The 14,361-nt window shown below is 45.2% G+C and overlaps 1 long non-coding RNA gene across 1 annotated transcript; it reads right to left on the bottom strand.

Annotated features, from left to right (window-relative positions):
- Positions 1 to 652: 652 nt before the first annotated feature.
- LOC121024165 (uncharacterized) lies at positions 653 to 13,771 on the bottom strand. Its single transcript, XR_005787635.1, has 4 exons — positions 13,422 to 13,771; positions 6,589 to 6,717; positions 3,801 to 4,036; positions 653 to 662 (listed from the first exon to the last, which is right to left on the bottom strand). It is a non-coding gene; the product is annotated as an uncharacterized LOC121024165 (long non-coding RNA).
- Between the last annotated feature and the right edge of the window lie 590 nt (positions 13,772 to 14,361).

Genomic DNA, 14,361 nt, shown 5'->3' with positions numbered 1-14,361 from the left:
AGGTTTTCATGGCTTCCCTCTGCAGCTGTAGGAAATTGGAGTCTTGTTTTAGTTCTCCACTCTAAGGATACAGTGACGCTAGGAAACATCCTTTCTGTTCCCATATAGTGCACTTGACCTTCTAGCTTCCTCTCCGAGCTCAGGGCCTCGCGTCTCCCACCGCAGCGAGTTTAGAGGTCCCGCACTCAGTCTGCGCCATTGGCCTTGGGTGGGGGCGGGGCTGGCTGCGCCTCCAGAGCCGGAGGGGCTTCTGGGAAGCGCCAGGCGCAGGGGGCACGTTCCGTGCAGCTTCGCCTCTCGCTCGGAAGCTGAAGTGAAAGCCCTCGAATAAAGGTAAGAACCCGACGCGGCCCCGCACGAGCTACGGGGAAGGTGAAGCTCACCTCTTAGGGGCTCAAGCCTGGATGGGGTGGCAGCGGTCCCCTGTCCTGCTCTAATCCCCCCACCGGGCGAGCCAAGGCCCTCAACGCTCTCCCAGCCGGTTTAGCAGTTAACAATTCAACAAACATTTGTTCAACCGACGTTTCCTCCCGGAGCTGCTCAGCCCACGGCACCGACACTGGTTGGAAAGGGCTTTCTTAACCCAGCGTCAGAATCCGCCTGCCCGCCTGCCTGGGAGATTCACCCGTAAGCCCTCAAAGAAAAAGCTGTCTTTCCCTTTCCTCTGTGGCCCCTTAGCGCTTGCAGACCGCCAACTTAAACCTTTTCCTTAGCCAACGAAACCTTTCCAGCTTGTTCCCGCCATTCGTTACTCCAGATGAAAGTGACCTCCCTACGTTCTTCTTTGCGCGATGCGTTCACCCAAGTGGTCGTTTTTTATCTCCCCCAGCCCCCTTTTCTGAAGCATGGGAATGTGGAATCCTGTCTAGGTGAGATCGCGAAACTGTTTCGTATCTCAGAGCCCTAGATCTACTGTTGTGGCCACTGAAACCCCAGCTGTTGCTTGCTTTCTCCTGAGGCCTCGGCGGCAGCAGGTGTGTTTGCGGTCTTGCGTGCAAGCAAGTCAAGCGTTTCCACCTTGCGGATTAGCCGCGCCGTGGAGCTGGCGCGTCCACACGCCAGAGAGTCCGATTCGTTGCATTTCCTGCTTGGTCTTTGTCTGCAAGTGACTTTGGGACCCTCAGTTTACCTCCTGGTTTTGAAAACCGGTAGCCTTTTGTGAGAAACTGGGTGGAGGTGGGTGTGGCGAGGGTGCTCTCGGGTGAAAAGGAACCAATGCAGGGGTGTTTTGGGGTCTTGTTTGGCTATGCTGCGGAGTAGCTCAGTTTTTCACCTTTGGAAAAGGCTGAAACTTAGTGCTTTGTGCCTCTCCGGTCTGCAGTCCTACTTCATATGGATGACACAGGAGTGACCATGTGCATGAGTGATCTTGAACTTTCCAGATGAGCTTAGCTAGGCTTGATAGGAAAGAGTCAACAGGTATACTAACTATGTAAGTGTGCGATGAGGAGGGTATGAAAAGATTTGAGATGATGTGTATCATACCTTGTTCCTCACAGCCATCATCTAATAGTTTGTTCTGCTTAAAAAAATAGCGAGAGCAACTAAAATTTCTATTAGGAAAGACTTGCATTGATAAAATCTTGGCAAGCATCTGGTTTAAGGGGGGTGGGTGGAGAATGGAGAGATTATGTGACTAAATTGACACTGTGTTACATCCCCCCCCCCCCCCTTAGCTCTTATTTAAACGTGTTTGGCAATTTCACTTCTGGGTTGACAAGGGGACAATGCTAAGCTCGCTCACAATGTGTGCATCCTGAGACATACTTTTTTATCCTTTTTTTAAAATCTTTTTTTTTTTTTTTTTTTTTTTTAAAAATAGTCATTTGGGGGGGCACCTGGGTGGCTCAGCCGGTTAAGTGTCTAACTTCAGCTCAGGTCATGATGTCACAGTTCGTGGGTTTGAGCCCCGTGTTGGGCTCTTTGCTGATAGCTCAGAGCCTGGAGCCTGCTTCGGATTCTGTGTCTCCCTCTCTCTCTCTGCCTCTCCCCCACTCACTCTCTGTCTCTGTCTCTCTCAAAAATAAACAATCATTAAAAAAATTGAAAAAAAAAAAAAGAATAGTCATCTTGGCGCTAATAAAACACCCCTGGGTTTGTGGGTCCTCCAGCCTAGGGACTGCCTTATGTCCCACAACCCCAAGGAAGATCATTATTATAAAGTAGGGTCTTTTGTTCCAACCACCTATCCATGGAAGTTGGATACATATTGAGAAAGAGAATGCACAAGAACACAAATAGTAAAATTAGATAGATTTAGATCCATGGACATTAAATAGAATGAAAGCATGATTAGAGTTGCTGGATCCAATAGGGGTTGTTCAAGGAAAGGTCAATGTAGAAGGTCAGTCTTATGAAGAGTCATGAAGGACGGTAAAGAAGTGGATAAGGGAAGAGATAGTGGTAGGAGGCCTAAATTGGGGGTAGAGGGGGTGTAAAGGAACATGCAGTGTATTTTATTGACTGTAAGATCAAGTCCAATAGATATTCTTAAAAGCAAAGCCAAGGTAAAAGAACAGAAAATATAGTCTTGGTCGTGATGGTCTACCACCCTTCAGTACCATCGTCTGCAATGTCTGTCCAATACCTGCCTCCCAGGTATATGTTCAATATATTACACCCATCATATTGGAAAATGCTGAAGAATCCTGAATAGGTACATAGTCTTAGAAAACTCCAGTGGTGTTAAACCTGGGATGATTACGTGATCGTGGCTTAAACTGTTAACCGGTTTGATGATTGAAAAGCCTTTGAAGCTACTGGTTCCTGATGGCAAAAGTTCCAACCTCAGCAGAGAAAATATTTTGGAGTGAAGCATCCTTGAAATAGCCACAGAAGCATATAATTGTGGCTACTAGGGAGTTTTTAGACTAAACTATTATAAGCCATGTCCGATAGAACTTTCCATAATGATGGAAATGGTCTGTATCTGTGCTGTCCAGCACAGGCCAGCCACGTGTGGCTATAGTGCACTTGAAATGTGGCAGTTGTGACTGAGATGAATTTTTAATTTTACTTAATGGTGTTTAGTATATGTGCTGCCGAAGCGAGCACATTACTTAATGGTGTTTAGAGTTCAATAGCTACATGTGGTTAGTAGTTATGTTATTGGACAGCACAACTTTATATAAGGGCCAGCCTGGCTCCTTGCTTCTGGGGTGGGGTGGGGTGGGGTGGGGTGGAGGGGGTGGGGGGTGGGGCTACTTCTCTCAGATGGAATCACTTAGGCTTTAGCTGTAGGGTCAATTGCAAGTTTTGCTACAAATCTTAACTGTTGGACGTTGCCCCAGAAATGTGCACAGGTGATTCTGTGCTGGCACAGAAAACTGCTAACAAGTTTTCATGTGATTCTGATGCTGGCACACTTTGAGGCTTCGACCAAGCCCCTGTCACATACCCTAGTTCCAGTAACTCAGTTCTTGCCTTACTCCTTCCTACGTCAGTCCTTTTAAAAATGCCTTCGAAATCAGTGTCTCTAGACCTAGAGACTTTCTCTCGCCACTTCTCCCACGAGCGGAAGTAGCACCCTGAACCCCAAGGCGCACGACCTCACTCCCAGACCTTGTTGCATGTCTGGAATGCTGCTATGCTATTTCCATGATGTCAGACTCTCCTTGACCTTGTGTGGTAGCTGTCCCTGGACTTTGCATTCACTAGCTCCCCACCAGTGAGGGCTTCTTCATATTGCTTAGCACTGAAACTTGCCCAAACGCTTCCCTCACCCCAGTAGACCTGTCTGGTGTCCTAACGTGAGCCCCCACCTGGCCTGTCCCTTGCCCTCTGGGCTCCAGTTGTGACACACCATTAATATAGAGTACCTGCCAAGGGAATTGACCTGGTTTGGCGGTTTTTCCACCAACAATTCGAGTCAAGTCGTTCAATGGTTGGGTGACGTTATCCACATTTTTTTCAGCTTCAGCGGAGTTTTCATAGTCCGTAGTGGAATTTTCATAGTCCGTATTGAGAAAAAGAGTTTCAGCGCGGGTGTGCGTCGTAGAAATGTGTGGGACAGAAACTCTTCCGCATGGAAATGGCACTAGAAAAATGGAAAAAAAAAATCAGTGTTCTGATATTTCTCATTGGCAAGCAGAGCGTGTATTACAGAAATCGAGAATGAGGCCCATCCTTGTCACTTCTGAGAAGCAGGCCCATCAATATTTAAAAAAATCTAATCAATGAATATAGTCTCAAACTAAAAGGTTAATTGCATTATTTTCATGGAAAGTTTTCAAACCCTTCATGAAAAGAACATTTGGCTCAGGAATCCATCATCTTTACGGAAATAGAATAGGTGTTCCAGAATCCAATTTTGTGAGAGTTTTATAAAGTCTCATGACTTTCTGTTGGGTTTCTTTTCTAAAAAGTCTTAGTCCCAAGGCCTGTCCCTAAATCGAATTCTGAGTGGTGCCATGGAACTTTAACTTTAGAATTAGGTACTTGGGACCTCCGCTGCTTTTTGTGAACAGGATTTCTTTTGTAGACTAGAATGCCTTCTAGACTCCAAGGTGGATTTAAGGATCTGCTGGGAAGAAATCATGATTTAATTATCTGGCTTGGTTAAGCATTAACCAAATAAATTGCTGGGGCACCTGCTTGGCTCAGTCGGAAGGGCATGTGACCCTTGATCTCGGGGTCATGAGCTTGAGCCCACAATGGGTGTAGAGATGACTTAAACTGAAAAAAAAAAAAAAAACTTTAAACAAATAAATTGCTAATATGATTATCGCAGCCACATCCACCTGGGACCTAGCCACCCTTTTACCTTGGGTCAGTTTATTTCCTAAAGACAGGAAATCGTGTACTGATACATTGGGGACAACCAGAATGGAAATCTGTAGTCAAGCAAAGTCACCTCACATTTGATTTTCATTTCTCACGTTCCTTCTAGCCACATTCCTTATAACAGACATTTCTATAGCAACCAGCTGTAGCAAAGTATCATGAAGACAGCATGTGGTTGGGAAAACAGGAAATTAGTTCAAAATACTTATGTATAAATATAAATCAACAATGGCTGGAGAAAAAGGACCATTACTATTGAAAGGCAGAAAAGCTCATTTTAGGTTTGGCCTACTTTGCTAAAGATAAGGCTATAATCAAATATAACACTGAATAGTAAGAGGTGGTTCTCAATTCTTTTTTTCCTTCTAACGTGGAAGGGCTTATAAGGGTTTAGCTACTATGCCATCTGTCTACACTGGAAGTTAGATTTTGAAGGCTTTTTCCCCCCCCCCCGAATATAAATCATTTTATTTTTAAAACGACTTCAGATTTGAAGGTTAAAACATAGAGATACTCTCCTCTGGAGGTGAGCTAGCCGTGAAGCACTGTATGTGAAGAACCAGGCAGAAGACAGGTGGGTAGGTCCCTGAAGCATTAGAGACTGCCCTTCGTTTTAGTTGCAACAGCATGTATACCCTTGGCTTCTGGTCGTTTCTTTAATTTCCTCTGCCGGGTGCTTTGGTGAGATAGGTATCGAACACAGTTATAGTGTATTGGTGCATGATTTAATGTACCAATTTAATATCAGGCTTTGAAAATGCAAAAGAAATTATATCTAGTTTGCTTCAAAAAGGCCCCTCATTTATCAACTATAATTGATCCTGCGGAGCCTACTTTTTTTTTTATTTTTTCTTTAATCAGAGTTCCTCTTGCTTTCATTTTCAGAGGATAGCAATATGAGCGTGGAGTGGAGACGTTCTGAGTACCACCAGTCAGCTGTCAGCGTGGTGGCCCGGTCGACATGACTGGGAAACATTGTTTTGTTCACTGCTGTGGAGATGGACCGTGTGAGTCAGCCTGGCACAACTTGAAACAGATGGTCGTCAGAACCATTCTGATGTCAAGCGCGTCAACTCCGCTCGAGACCCGAGGATGGGAAATGACTTTCTCAGAGTAAGCCAGCCACACCCTGGCAGAGTCCTGCGTTACATTCCCCATTCCCTGTGCTAGAAGCCTATCGGTCCATCATTTGTGTACCTTTTTGTGGTCTGGGATTACTATATTAATTTGACTTGGTTAATTACAGATCTATAGAAATCATATAAATTGATTGCTTCATGATATAGAAGTCAGGAAAAAAGTGGGCACAGTGAAGAATTCAGACTGAATACAGCCATAGAATTTCTATTTAAAATGACTATGCAATTTGGAAAATTGTCCCAGCTACTAATCTCTTCTGTGATCTCAAAGGAGAGGGGAGCCTGGGTGGCTCAGTCGGTTGAGCGTCAGACCTCGGCTCAGGTCATGATCTCACGGTTTGTGAGTTCAGGCCCCCACATCGGGCTCTCTGCTGTCAGCGTGGAGCCAGGTTCAGATCTCTCGGTCCCCACTGCTCTCTGCACCCCCCTCCCCGCTCATGCGTGCACGCGCTCTCTCCCTCTCCCACAAATAAAAATGAACATTAAAAAATATATCAGGAAAAGAGTCCACCTATAATTAACAAAACACCAGAATTATTTAAAAAAAGAAACAAGTAGAGATTATGAAAGTACATAGGCCAGTTAAAATGCTGAAGGTTCAAATAGAGATTTGGAGAATGCATCCCCCTAGCTTGCAGACAACAACAACGCTTATTTAGATTTTGACCTGCTGGTTCACAGGACTTTTGGTCCTCCGCAAGTTGATATCCGGTAGTACAGGAACAAACCACCTTGTTATCAGCATCCAATTTACAAAACTGCTTGCACCTGCCATTCTTAATGTTGCACGTTACATCTGAAAGAAAGCCACATCAAAAGAAATAGCGTCAGTTCACATGCATTTCTAAAAAGTACATGAAACTACTCACTCATGTGAAGGTCAGATCTAAGCAGGGGGCGTTCATGGAGAGAAGCTTGGGAGCCTCGAGCTAAGCGTAGAAAGCAAGATACAATTCTTAATAAGGCATCAAAAGGGCAGCAATATATTTGATTTGGCATAAAACTGAAGGTTTGGATATTCTGCTTTCACTAAATCTTGGACTGCAATTAAAAAAAAAAAAAAATGTTTATTAGAGTATAGTCTACATTCAGAGAAATCCCCAAAACCTCGCGGTGAATTTTCACAAAGCGTGTCCACCGGTTTAAACACCCAACGGACCAATGCGTAGGACGCGATCCACATCTCAGAAGCTCTCCTAATGCCGCCTTCTACTGCACCATTCCTCCTTTCCAAAGGCGCCATCCCCCCCCAAATTCTAACAGTGAATTTTGCCTGTTCATGAACTTTATATCAGTAGAAGCTCCCAGTGTGCCCTCCTCTGTGTCTTTTCATTTAATACTTTGTGAGATTCACCCGTGTTCTTTGTACAGCAGTTCATCGACATGCTGTGTCGTATTCCATCGCGCGAATATTGCTATCTTCATCCGTTTTACTGTTGATGGATATTCGAGTCGAGTTTCCAGTTTTTGCCTCTTATGTATAATACTGTAATGAATGTGCTTATACGTATCTTTTGGTAATATGCGCACAAACACTGGATGTATACCTATGAGCGCAGTTATTGGATCATCTGTTCAGGTTTAGTCGACACTGCCAAGTGCGTTTTCTAAAATGTGCAAATTTAAATTCCCACCATCGGTGTGTGAGAGTTCCAGGTTTCTTCTCCCACTCTGACTTGCGTTTTTGTCTCAGTGTGTTTTGCTGAATAGAAGTTCATGGTTTTAATAGAATCCAATTTATCTGAGCACACTTGAAGCTGGCCAAGGTGGGTATATATTAACACAGGAGAATGAAATTGGGTCCCTTAAGGTGGCTCCATGCCAAAGACATTATGTGTTGGCAAGGATGAGCGTTCTGGTGGCCCGCATTCTCTTGACTTTCCTGTGCAGTCTCCCTTATTCACAGGAAGTGTTGTTCTTTGTTTCTTACAATGCTTTTTGTCTTGGATTCTATTTTGTGTGAGATTAAGATTGCTTCACCAGCTTCTTTTTGTTAGCGTTTACCTAAAAATCTTTTTATATCCCTGTATTTTAGCCTCCTGGTGTAATTTTATTTTAGGTACCTCTCTTGTCAACAGCATACAATTCTATTTTTCACTCCAGCCTGAAAATCTGCCATTAACCCCACTTCACATTCACGCTGATTTTGGGTATCTTTGGCTTAGTCCTGCCATCTTAGTCGGTATTTTTTAACTACTGTGCTTTCCCTTGGTTTCTTTTATGCGATCTCGACCACCGGAAGTAGCATGGTTCAGGGCTGGCTAGCCGAGACCCACTGAGTTCAGAGACGCGGGCTCTGCCCTTGGGCCTATTTCTGTCTCTAGAGCAGCCCAGGAACACGCTGACTAGGAGATCCCTTCCCCCTTCCCTCCCTGCTCAGCCACGTACAACAGAAACGCTCACTTGTGGGTACGGTTAGACCCTGGAAAGTTTGAAGGCGAGGGACTATAATAGGTGGCCTCCTGTGTGCCACCTTCCTTCCTCTCAGCCTCATGGGTGTCCTTTCCCAGCACTGAGGCCGTCAGCTCTGCCTTGACTTCCCCTGACCTCACACGGGTGCAGCCTTGAATTGCCTGGGCTCGTATCTGCACTACGGGCCTCTCCCTCTTACCTCGGCTCTTCCCTGTTGAGGCCGAGGCACGGGATGCTGTACGACCTCTCCAGGTGCCCCAGCACGTACAGCCTGGAGATGTGGGGGGAGTTAACACCCCCTCGACTAAACTTTTGACCACTGGGAGACAGGTGCTGATGGGCAAACTCCCATCTTCTCCCCTCTCAGATGGACTAGGCTGAGGCCAGTTCTGTGGCTCCTTGGAAAACAGTCCCAAGAGATCCAGTAATCAGTTGCAGATGAGGAGGGATGACCGTTTCTATTATTGGTTCTCCTTTCCTCCCTGCCTCACCCCCCACCCCCGTCCCTTACTCTTGTTCTCTAGGATTGCACACCCTAATAAGTAAGCTTGAGTCACAGAATCTTTTTTTTTTTTTTTCTGGAAGAATCCAGTCTAATAGAGTGACTATATGGTTTTGGAGTATATTATGGATTCTTGAGTGACAGATCTAAATTTTCAAATTTATTTTACATGGCTAGCATAGGTTAACGTAATAATTTGCTGGTGTTCCTTCCTGACACTTAAGGAATTAAGGGGAGGCAGGGGCGCCTGGGTGGCTCAGTCGGTTGAGTGTCTGACTCTCGATCTCAGCTTGGGTCTTGATTTCAGGGTCATGAGTTCAAGCCCTGTGTTGGGCTCCACATTGGGTGTGGAGCTGAAACAGGAATTAAGGGGAGGCAAATCAGCTGTTGCCAGGGAGGCAAAGGAACCAGCTTGAGCTTTAACCTTTGCTGCCAATAATCCACTAAGTGCATGATCCAAAAAGATGGCACTTGGTCCTTTGTATTTAGTTTTCAAAGACCTTTCTCCTCACTCGTGGTGATTACATCCCTGGCCCTTTTCATGTTATTGGCTATCATTTTGTTGCTACAAAGCAATGCTAAAGTGTTCAGCCAAGTCAAATACCACCTGTAGAAAGTGTTCAGTCAATATGACATTGGGGTAAGTCAACAGAGGTAGGTGGTAGGTGCTGTGGCCTAGTTTGGTTCGGGCCCCGCACAACGGGAATGAATGAACTCCGTGTGGTTTTCCCAATTCTGCTTCTGTGTCCTTGGCTAAGTGATTAGACCTGTCTCCTGTTTTCCTCATCTGCCATTTTTCTTCATGGCTTGGGTTGTATGTGCAGTGGGAAGTGGTGCTGTCCAATCGGCAGTCTTTTGCTCTCAGATAAGGGACTCAAGATTCTGGAAATAGAATAATAGCTCAAGGAATTCCAGTGGAGACGTCCCTAGTCCAGGATCTAAGGAACCGTTACTATGGGGCTCATTGATCAGTGCTTTATTGAGCATTTAGATGTCAGGCACTGTGTTGGGTATGGGTTCTCCCTGGTCCCGAGGCTGGTCTCTGTGCCTCTAGACTATCTGTTGAGCCTCTCAACTCATCTGTTCTTTTCACTTCATGGTAGCACGAAGGCCTCTTTCTAATTTTCCGCACGCCTACTGCCAAAGTTATCCTGTCCGGCTTTCTTTTACTCTGCTGCCATCCCCCCTCATATATTCACTCCTGTGAAACCAAAGCTTGGACAAAAGATGTTCTATTTCGCAAGGTTACCATAGCATGTGCTCTTATTCGGCTAAACTCAAGGTGTTTTCTCCATCCCACAGAAATACTCAGTAAATGAGAGTGTGGTGTCTATGATGTGTTCCCAGAGTGAAAAGAGTGTTTATGTTGCTTGTGATTTTGTTTTCCTCTCCATCCTTGCTTACTATCGGTGGATGCCTCTTACGCTGTTTAGAGGGGACAGGAGTGACCCAAGTTCTTACACACCTTGATCTGTCTGGAAAGGCCTCAGATGTAACGTGTAAATGGGGACACACGGTGGCCATTATTCTAACCAAAGGGACACAACAGCCAATTAATTGTTATTCTTTTAACTAGAAAGCGTGCCCTAAATGTTTGTACTCCTTTCTCTGGAGAGGAGCCTGATGAACAAGGGACAAAGCAAGTAACATGATCTTGAGACAATGGAAATCTCCCTTTTCCCCCCTCTGGAGACAAGGGTGAGGCAAGAAACTCGGGGCCTCGGTTCTCTTATAAACTGTGCCACTTAGCAGCCTCTGAGGTCAGTCTGTGGATCAGTTTGAAGTGACAGCTTAAATGGGAGTTTGTAAATGCTTTTGCTTGCCTCCGGTGTCTGAGATAAAGAGATTTTTGAGAGGATCCCCACTTTGTTTTTGAACCGACTGCGCCGAGAGGATTTTTCTAGACCTTGATCAGGCAGGCCGGGGGAGATCGAGGCTCCCTAGGGGCCAGAGGTGGTGCAGCTGCAGAGCTGTGACCAAAGCAGAATGTGGGGGACCTGAGGCCTGAGACGGTGGCAGCTGTAGACTTAGCACTTCTGCTGTGTGGCCCGTTAGCTTCACGCAGGCGATGGAACGTGTTACAGAAGTTTTGTGCTTACGTTTACATTCCTTGGGGTGATTCTCCTCCACTAAACTGTCTTTGTTTTGTTTTACTTTATTTTTAAGTTTATTATTTATTTTGAGTGAGAGAGAGAGTGAGCGAGTGAGCTTGGGAAAGGGGGAGAGAGAGAATCCCAAGCAGGCTTTGCACCATCAGCGCAGAGTCCGATATGGGGCTCAGACTCACAAACTGTGAGATCATGACCGGAGCCGAAACCAAGAGTCAGATGCTCAACCGACTAAGCCACCCAGGCGTCCCTAAAGTGTCTTTATTTTAAACTAAAGACATTTAGGAACACTTAACGCTAGATGCTGTTTTTTTCAAATTGCTCCTTATTTGATTTAATTTAATTTAATTTAATTTTACTTTCTAAAGTAAGTTCTTGGCCCAACATGGGGTTGGAACTCAGGACCGCGAGATCAAAAGTTGCACGCTCTACTGACGGGGCCAGCCAGGCACCTCACTAACCACTATTTTCAATTATACTTTACTACAGTGTGCCCTTCATTTTTAACAGAGACTAATTGAGTCATTCATTCCCTCAGCTCCAATGGTTATATTATTTAAGCTGATAATGAGTAACTACTGCAAAGATTTCCATATGTTTCCATAATAGCAGGATCAGATTTATCTAGGTAAGTCTGAATTTGAAATTAGAACCTTCCCAATGAAAGCGCTGCGGAGATCGTGAACCACACCCACAGGGATCGGGAGGCTTTGCCCCCACGCTGGGAAATCTGAGGGGTGGGGGTCCAAGCCAGGGCTATCTGCCTGCATCCACTCTTTTCTTCTCACATGTTTTTGTCCGGCCACCTTTTCCTTTTCTTCTATTCTTTTTTATCTTCTAGCTCTCAAAGGAAGATGATCACTGGAGTTCTCTGTAGTGCTGAAAAGATTCCTAAACGACATTACAGGCGACTTTTTTCTTTCCTTTCTCTGCAGGACAATTGCAGCTGGTGACTTTCATTTTGTTTTATACCTTTTTCATCTGTCTGGCAGGTGGATGGCTAGAAAGTCTTAATAGACTCCTGCTAATTTTCTGCTCTTTGCCCCTAGTCACGTAGGCTGTGCTGTTAAATTCTTTCCCTAGGATTGCATCTCCATTCTTCCAGAGTTTCAGAGTAGAAAGAGGATCTGTCATTAGCGTGGTCTGTCTTTCACAACCATAATACCAGTAATCTTGCATCCAGAGATAATAAGCAAGTAGGAGAGGACTTTGGGATTTAATGCTCCAATTGCCAAAACCTCAGCAAAAAAAAAAAAAAAAAAAAAAAAAAAAAAAAAAAAAATTCTAGACTATAAGGAGGAAAGATGCACAGTGCTCGTAGGTTTGCCATGTAACTCTTTTAGTGTGATCCATGTGGTCAGAGTTGGGAGCGAGCTCTGATTTTTGTCAACAAATGTACCATGCGAAGCGGTTCGTATGTGCCAAAAAGCGCCTGTTTTGGGGAGAATTGGCCTCCCCGTATCTCAGTTCTGTACTTAATCGACTGCCACGGCCTGTGTTGACAACAGTTTAGTCACGAGCGCAAACAATTTTATGGGTTCGCTTTTCTTTGCGTTTTGTGGCCAGTAGCTAGAAGCATGGGTTTTGGTCAAACTGAAGTTCAAGTTCTGGCTCAGCAACCATTTGTTGTCTCTATGATTTTGAGCCGTTTGAGCCGTAGTTTCCTCATCTGCACAGAATGGGGATAATAATGGGACTGACCGCATATGGTTGCATCGAGGGATAATAGCAAGGGGGGAGCATCATGACCACGTAAGATGAGCTCGTCCAAGAAACTGTGACCACAGACAAACTGAATGTTTATAAGGTTTGGAAGTATATGACTCATACCCTGGAATATTATTCGGCCTTTTTAAAAAAGGAAACCCTGTCCTATGCGACAGCATGGATGAACCCGGAGGACATTATGCTAAATGAAAGAGGCCAGTCACAGAAGGACAAATACTGCCTGATTCTACTTATCTGGGGTGTCTAAAAACAGTCAAACACAGAAACAGAGACTACAATTGTGCCTGCCAGGGGCTGAGGGAAGGGGAAAATGGCGAGCTGCTGTCCAGTGGGTATAAAGTTTGAGTTCTGCAAGCTGAGTGAGTTCTAGAGATGTGCTTGCAGTACAGCACTGTGTCTAGTTCTTTACTGCAATAAGAGCACGTTTTTCAGAGAAACTTCTACATAAATATTACATTTTCCAGTTTCATCTGGTTCCACAGGCAAACATGGAACGATGAGTAATCAAAAAAGAGTTACTTACCGGGGTGCCTGGGTGGCTCAGTCAGTTAAGCGTGTGACTTCGGCTCGGGTCGTGATCTCATAGCTCGTGCGTGGGTTCGAGCCCCGCGCCGGGCTCTGGGCTGCCAGCTCAGAGCCCGGATCCCGCTTCGGATTCTGTGTCTCCCTCTCTCTCTGCCCCTCCCTGCTCGCATTCTGTCTGTCTGTCTCTCTCAAAAATAAATAAACATTAAGAAAAAAGTTACTTACCTAACTCACAGTTCTTCCCTTCAAATCCAGTCTGACACCAGCATTCATAGGAATTAATGTCATCCTTGCATATGCCGCCATTCAAACAGGGATTGGACTCACATTGATCTCCATCTTTGAAATGGGTTAAGATAAAGTTGAGTTAGCAAATAAACCGCTTAGAATGCCTCCTTGCACAGACCCGTGGGGAGGGGAGCCTGGTTTTAGGGTCAGGACTGCTGATCCTGCTCCTTGTGGGACGACCCTGTCTTCCTGAGTTCCTAAAAACAACCCAAACAGAGGTTCCCCGGCTAATACCGTGCTAGGAAATGGCTCTGGGGCAGCCATGCTCGTAGTTGATGCTACCCAAGGGACGAGGAAGAGGGGGAAGAAGGTCTGAGGTTAGAAATGGACTGTGCGAGCATAGAGAGAGAAGGGTTTTCATTCCTTTCTTGTAGAACGATGGCAAGTGAATTCTAAATCAAGTGACATCACTTCAACCATTATTATCTCTGTGTCATTCAGGGCCCACTATCAAAGGTCTTGCCGAACACACCGAGCATGGTAGCATATGGTATTTGCAACTCAAGGAACCGGCAGCCTAAGCTTGGAGCAAATGCATCTACTTCCTTGTGTTATCCTTTCACTTTTTGTAAAACATTGTAGCAGGCAGTAGTGGTTCAAAACCTTGGAAGAGATGCCGGGAGCATCTCTCGCTGCTTAAAGATATTCTGCTGTCTGTGAAGTGGTCCCAAACGGTCTAGGTCAAGTGGGAAGCAGCTTTTATTTATTTATCTGTTTTTAAGTTTTTTAAAGTGGTAATTCTTTACCACTTTAAAACAAAATTAAAAAACAGGGGCGCCTGGGTGGCGCAGTCGGTTAAGCGTCCGACTTCAGCCAGGTCACGATCTCGCGGTCCGGGAGTTCAAGCCCCGCGTCAGGCTCTGGGCTGATGGCTCAG

Source organism: Herpailurus yagouaroundi, unplaced genomic scaffold (genome assembly GCF_014898765.1).
Source record: "Herpailurus yagouaroundi ecotype Mexico unplaced genomic scaffold, PumYag 59866, whole genome shotgun sequence".
NCBI classification, from domain to species: domain Eukaryota; kingdom Metazoa; phylum Chordata; class Mammalia; order Carnivora; family Felidae; genus Herpailurus; species Herpailurus yagouaroundi.
The sequence above is the reverse complement of the archived record's forward strand: the minus strand, read 5'-3'. Positions and strand labels throughout refer to the sequence as shown.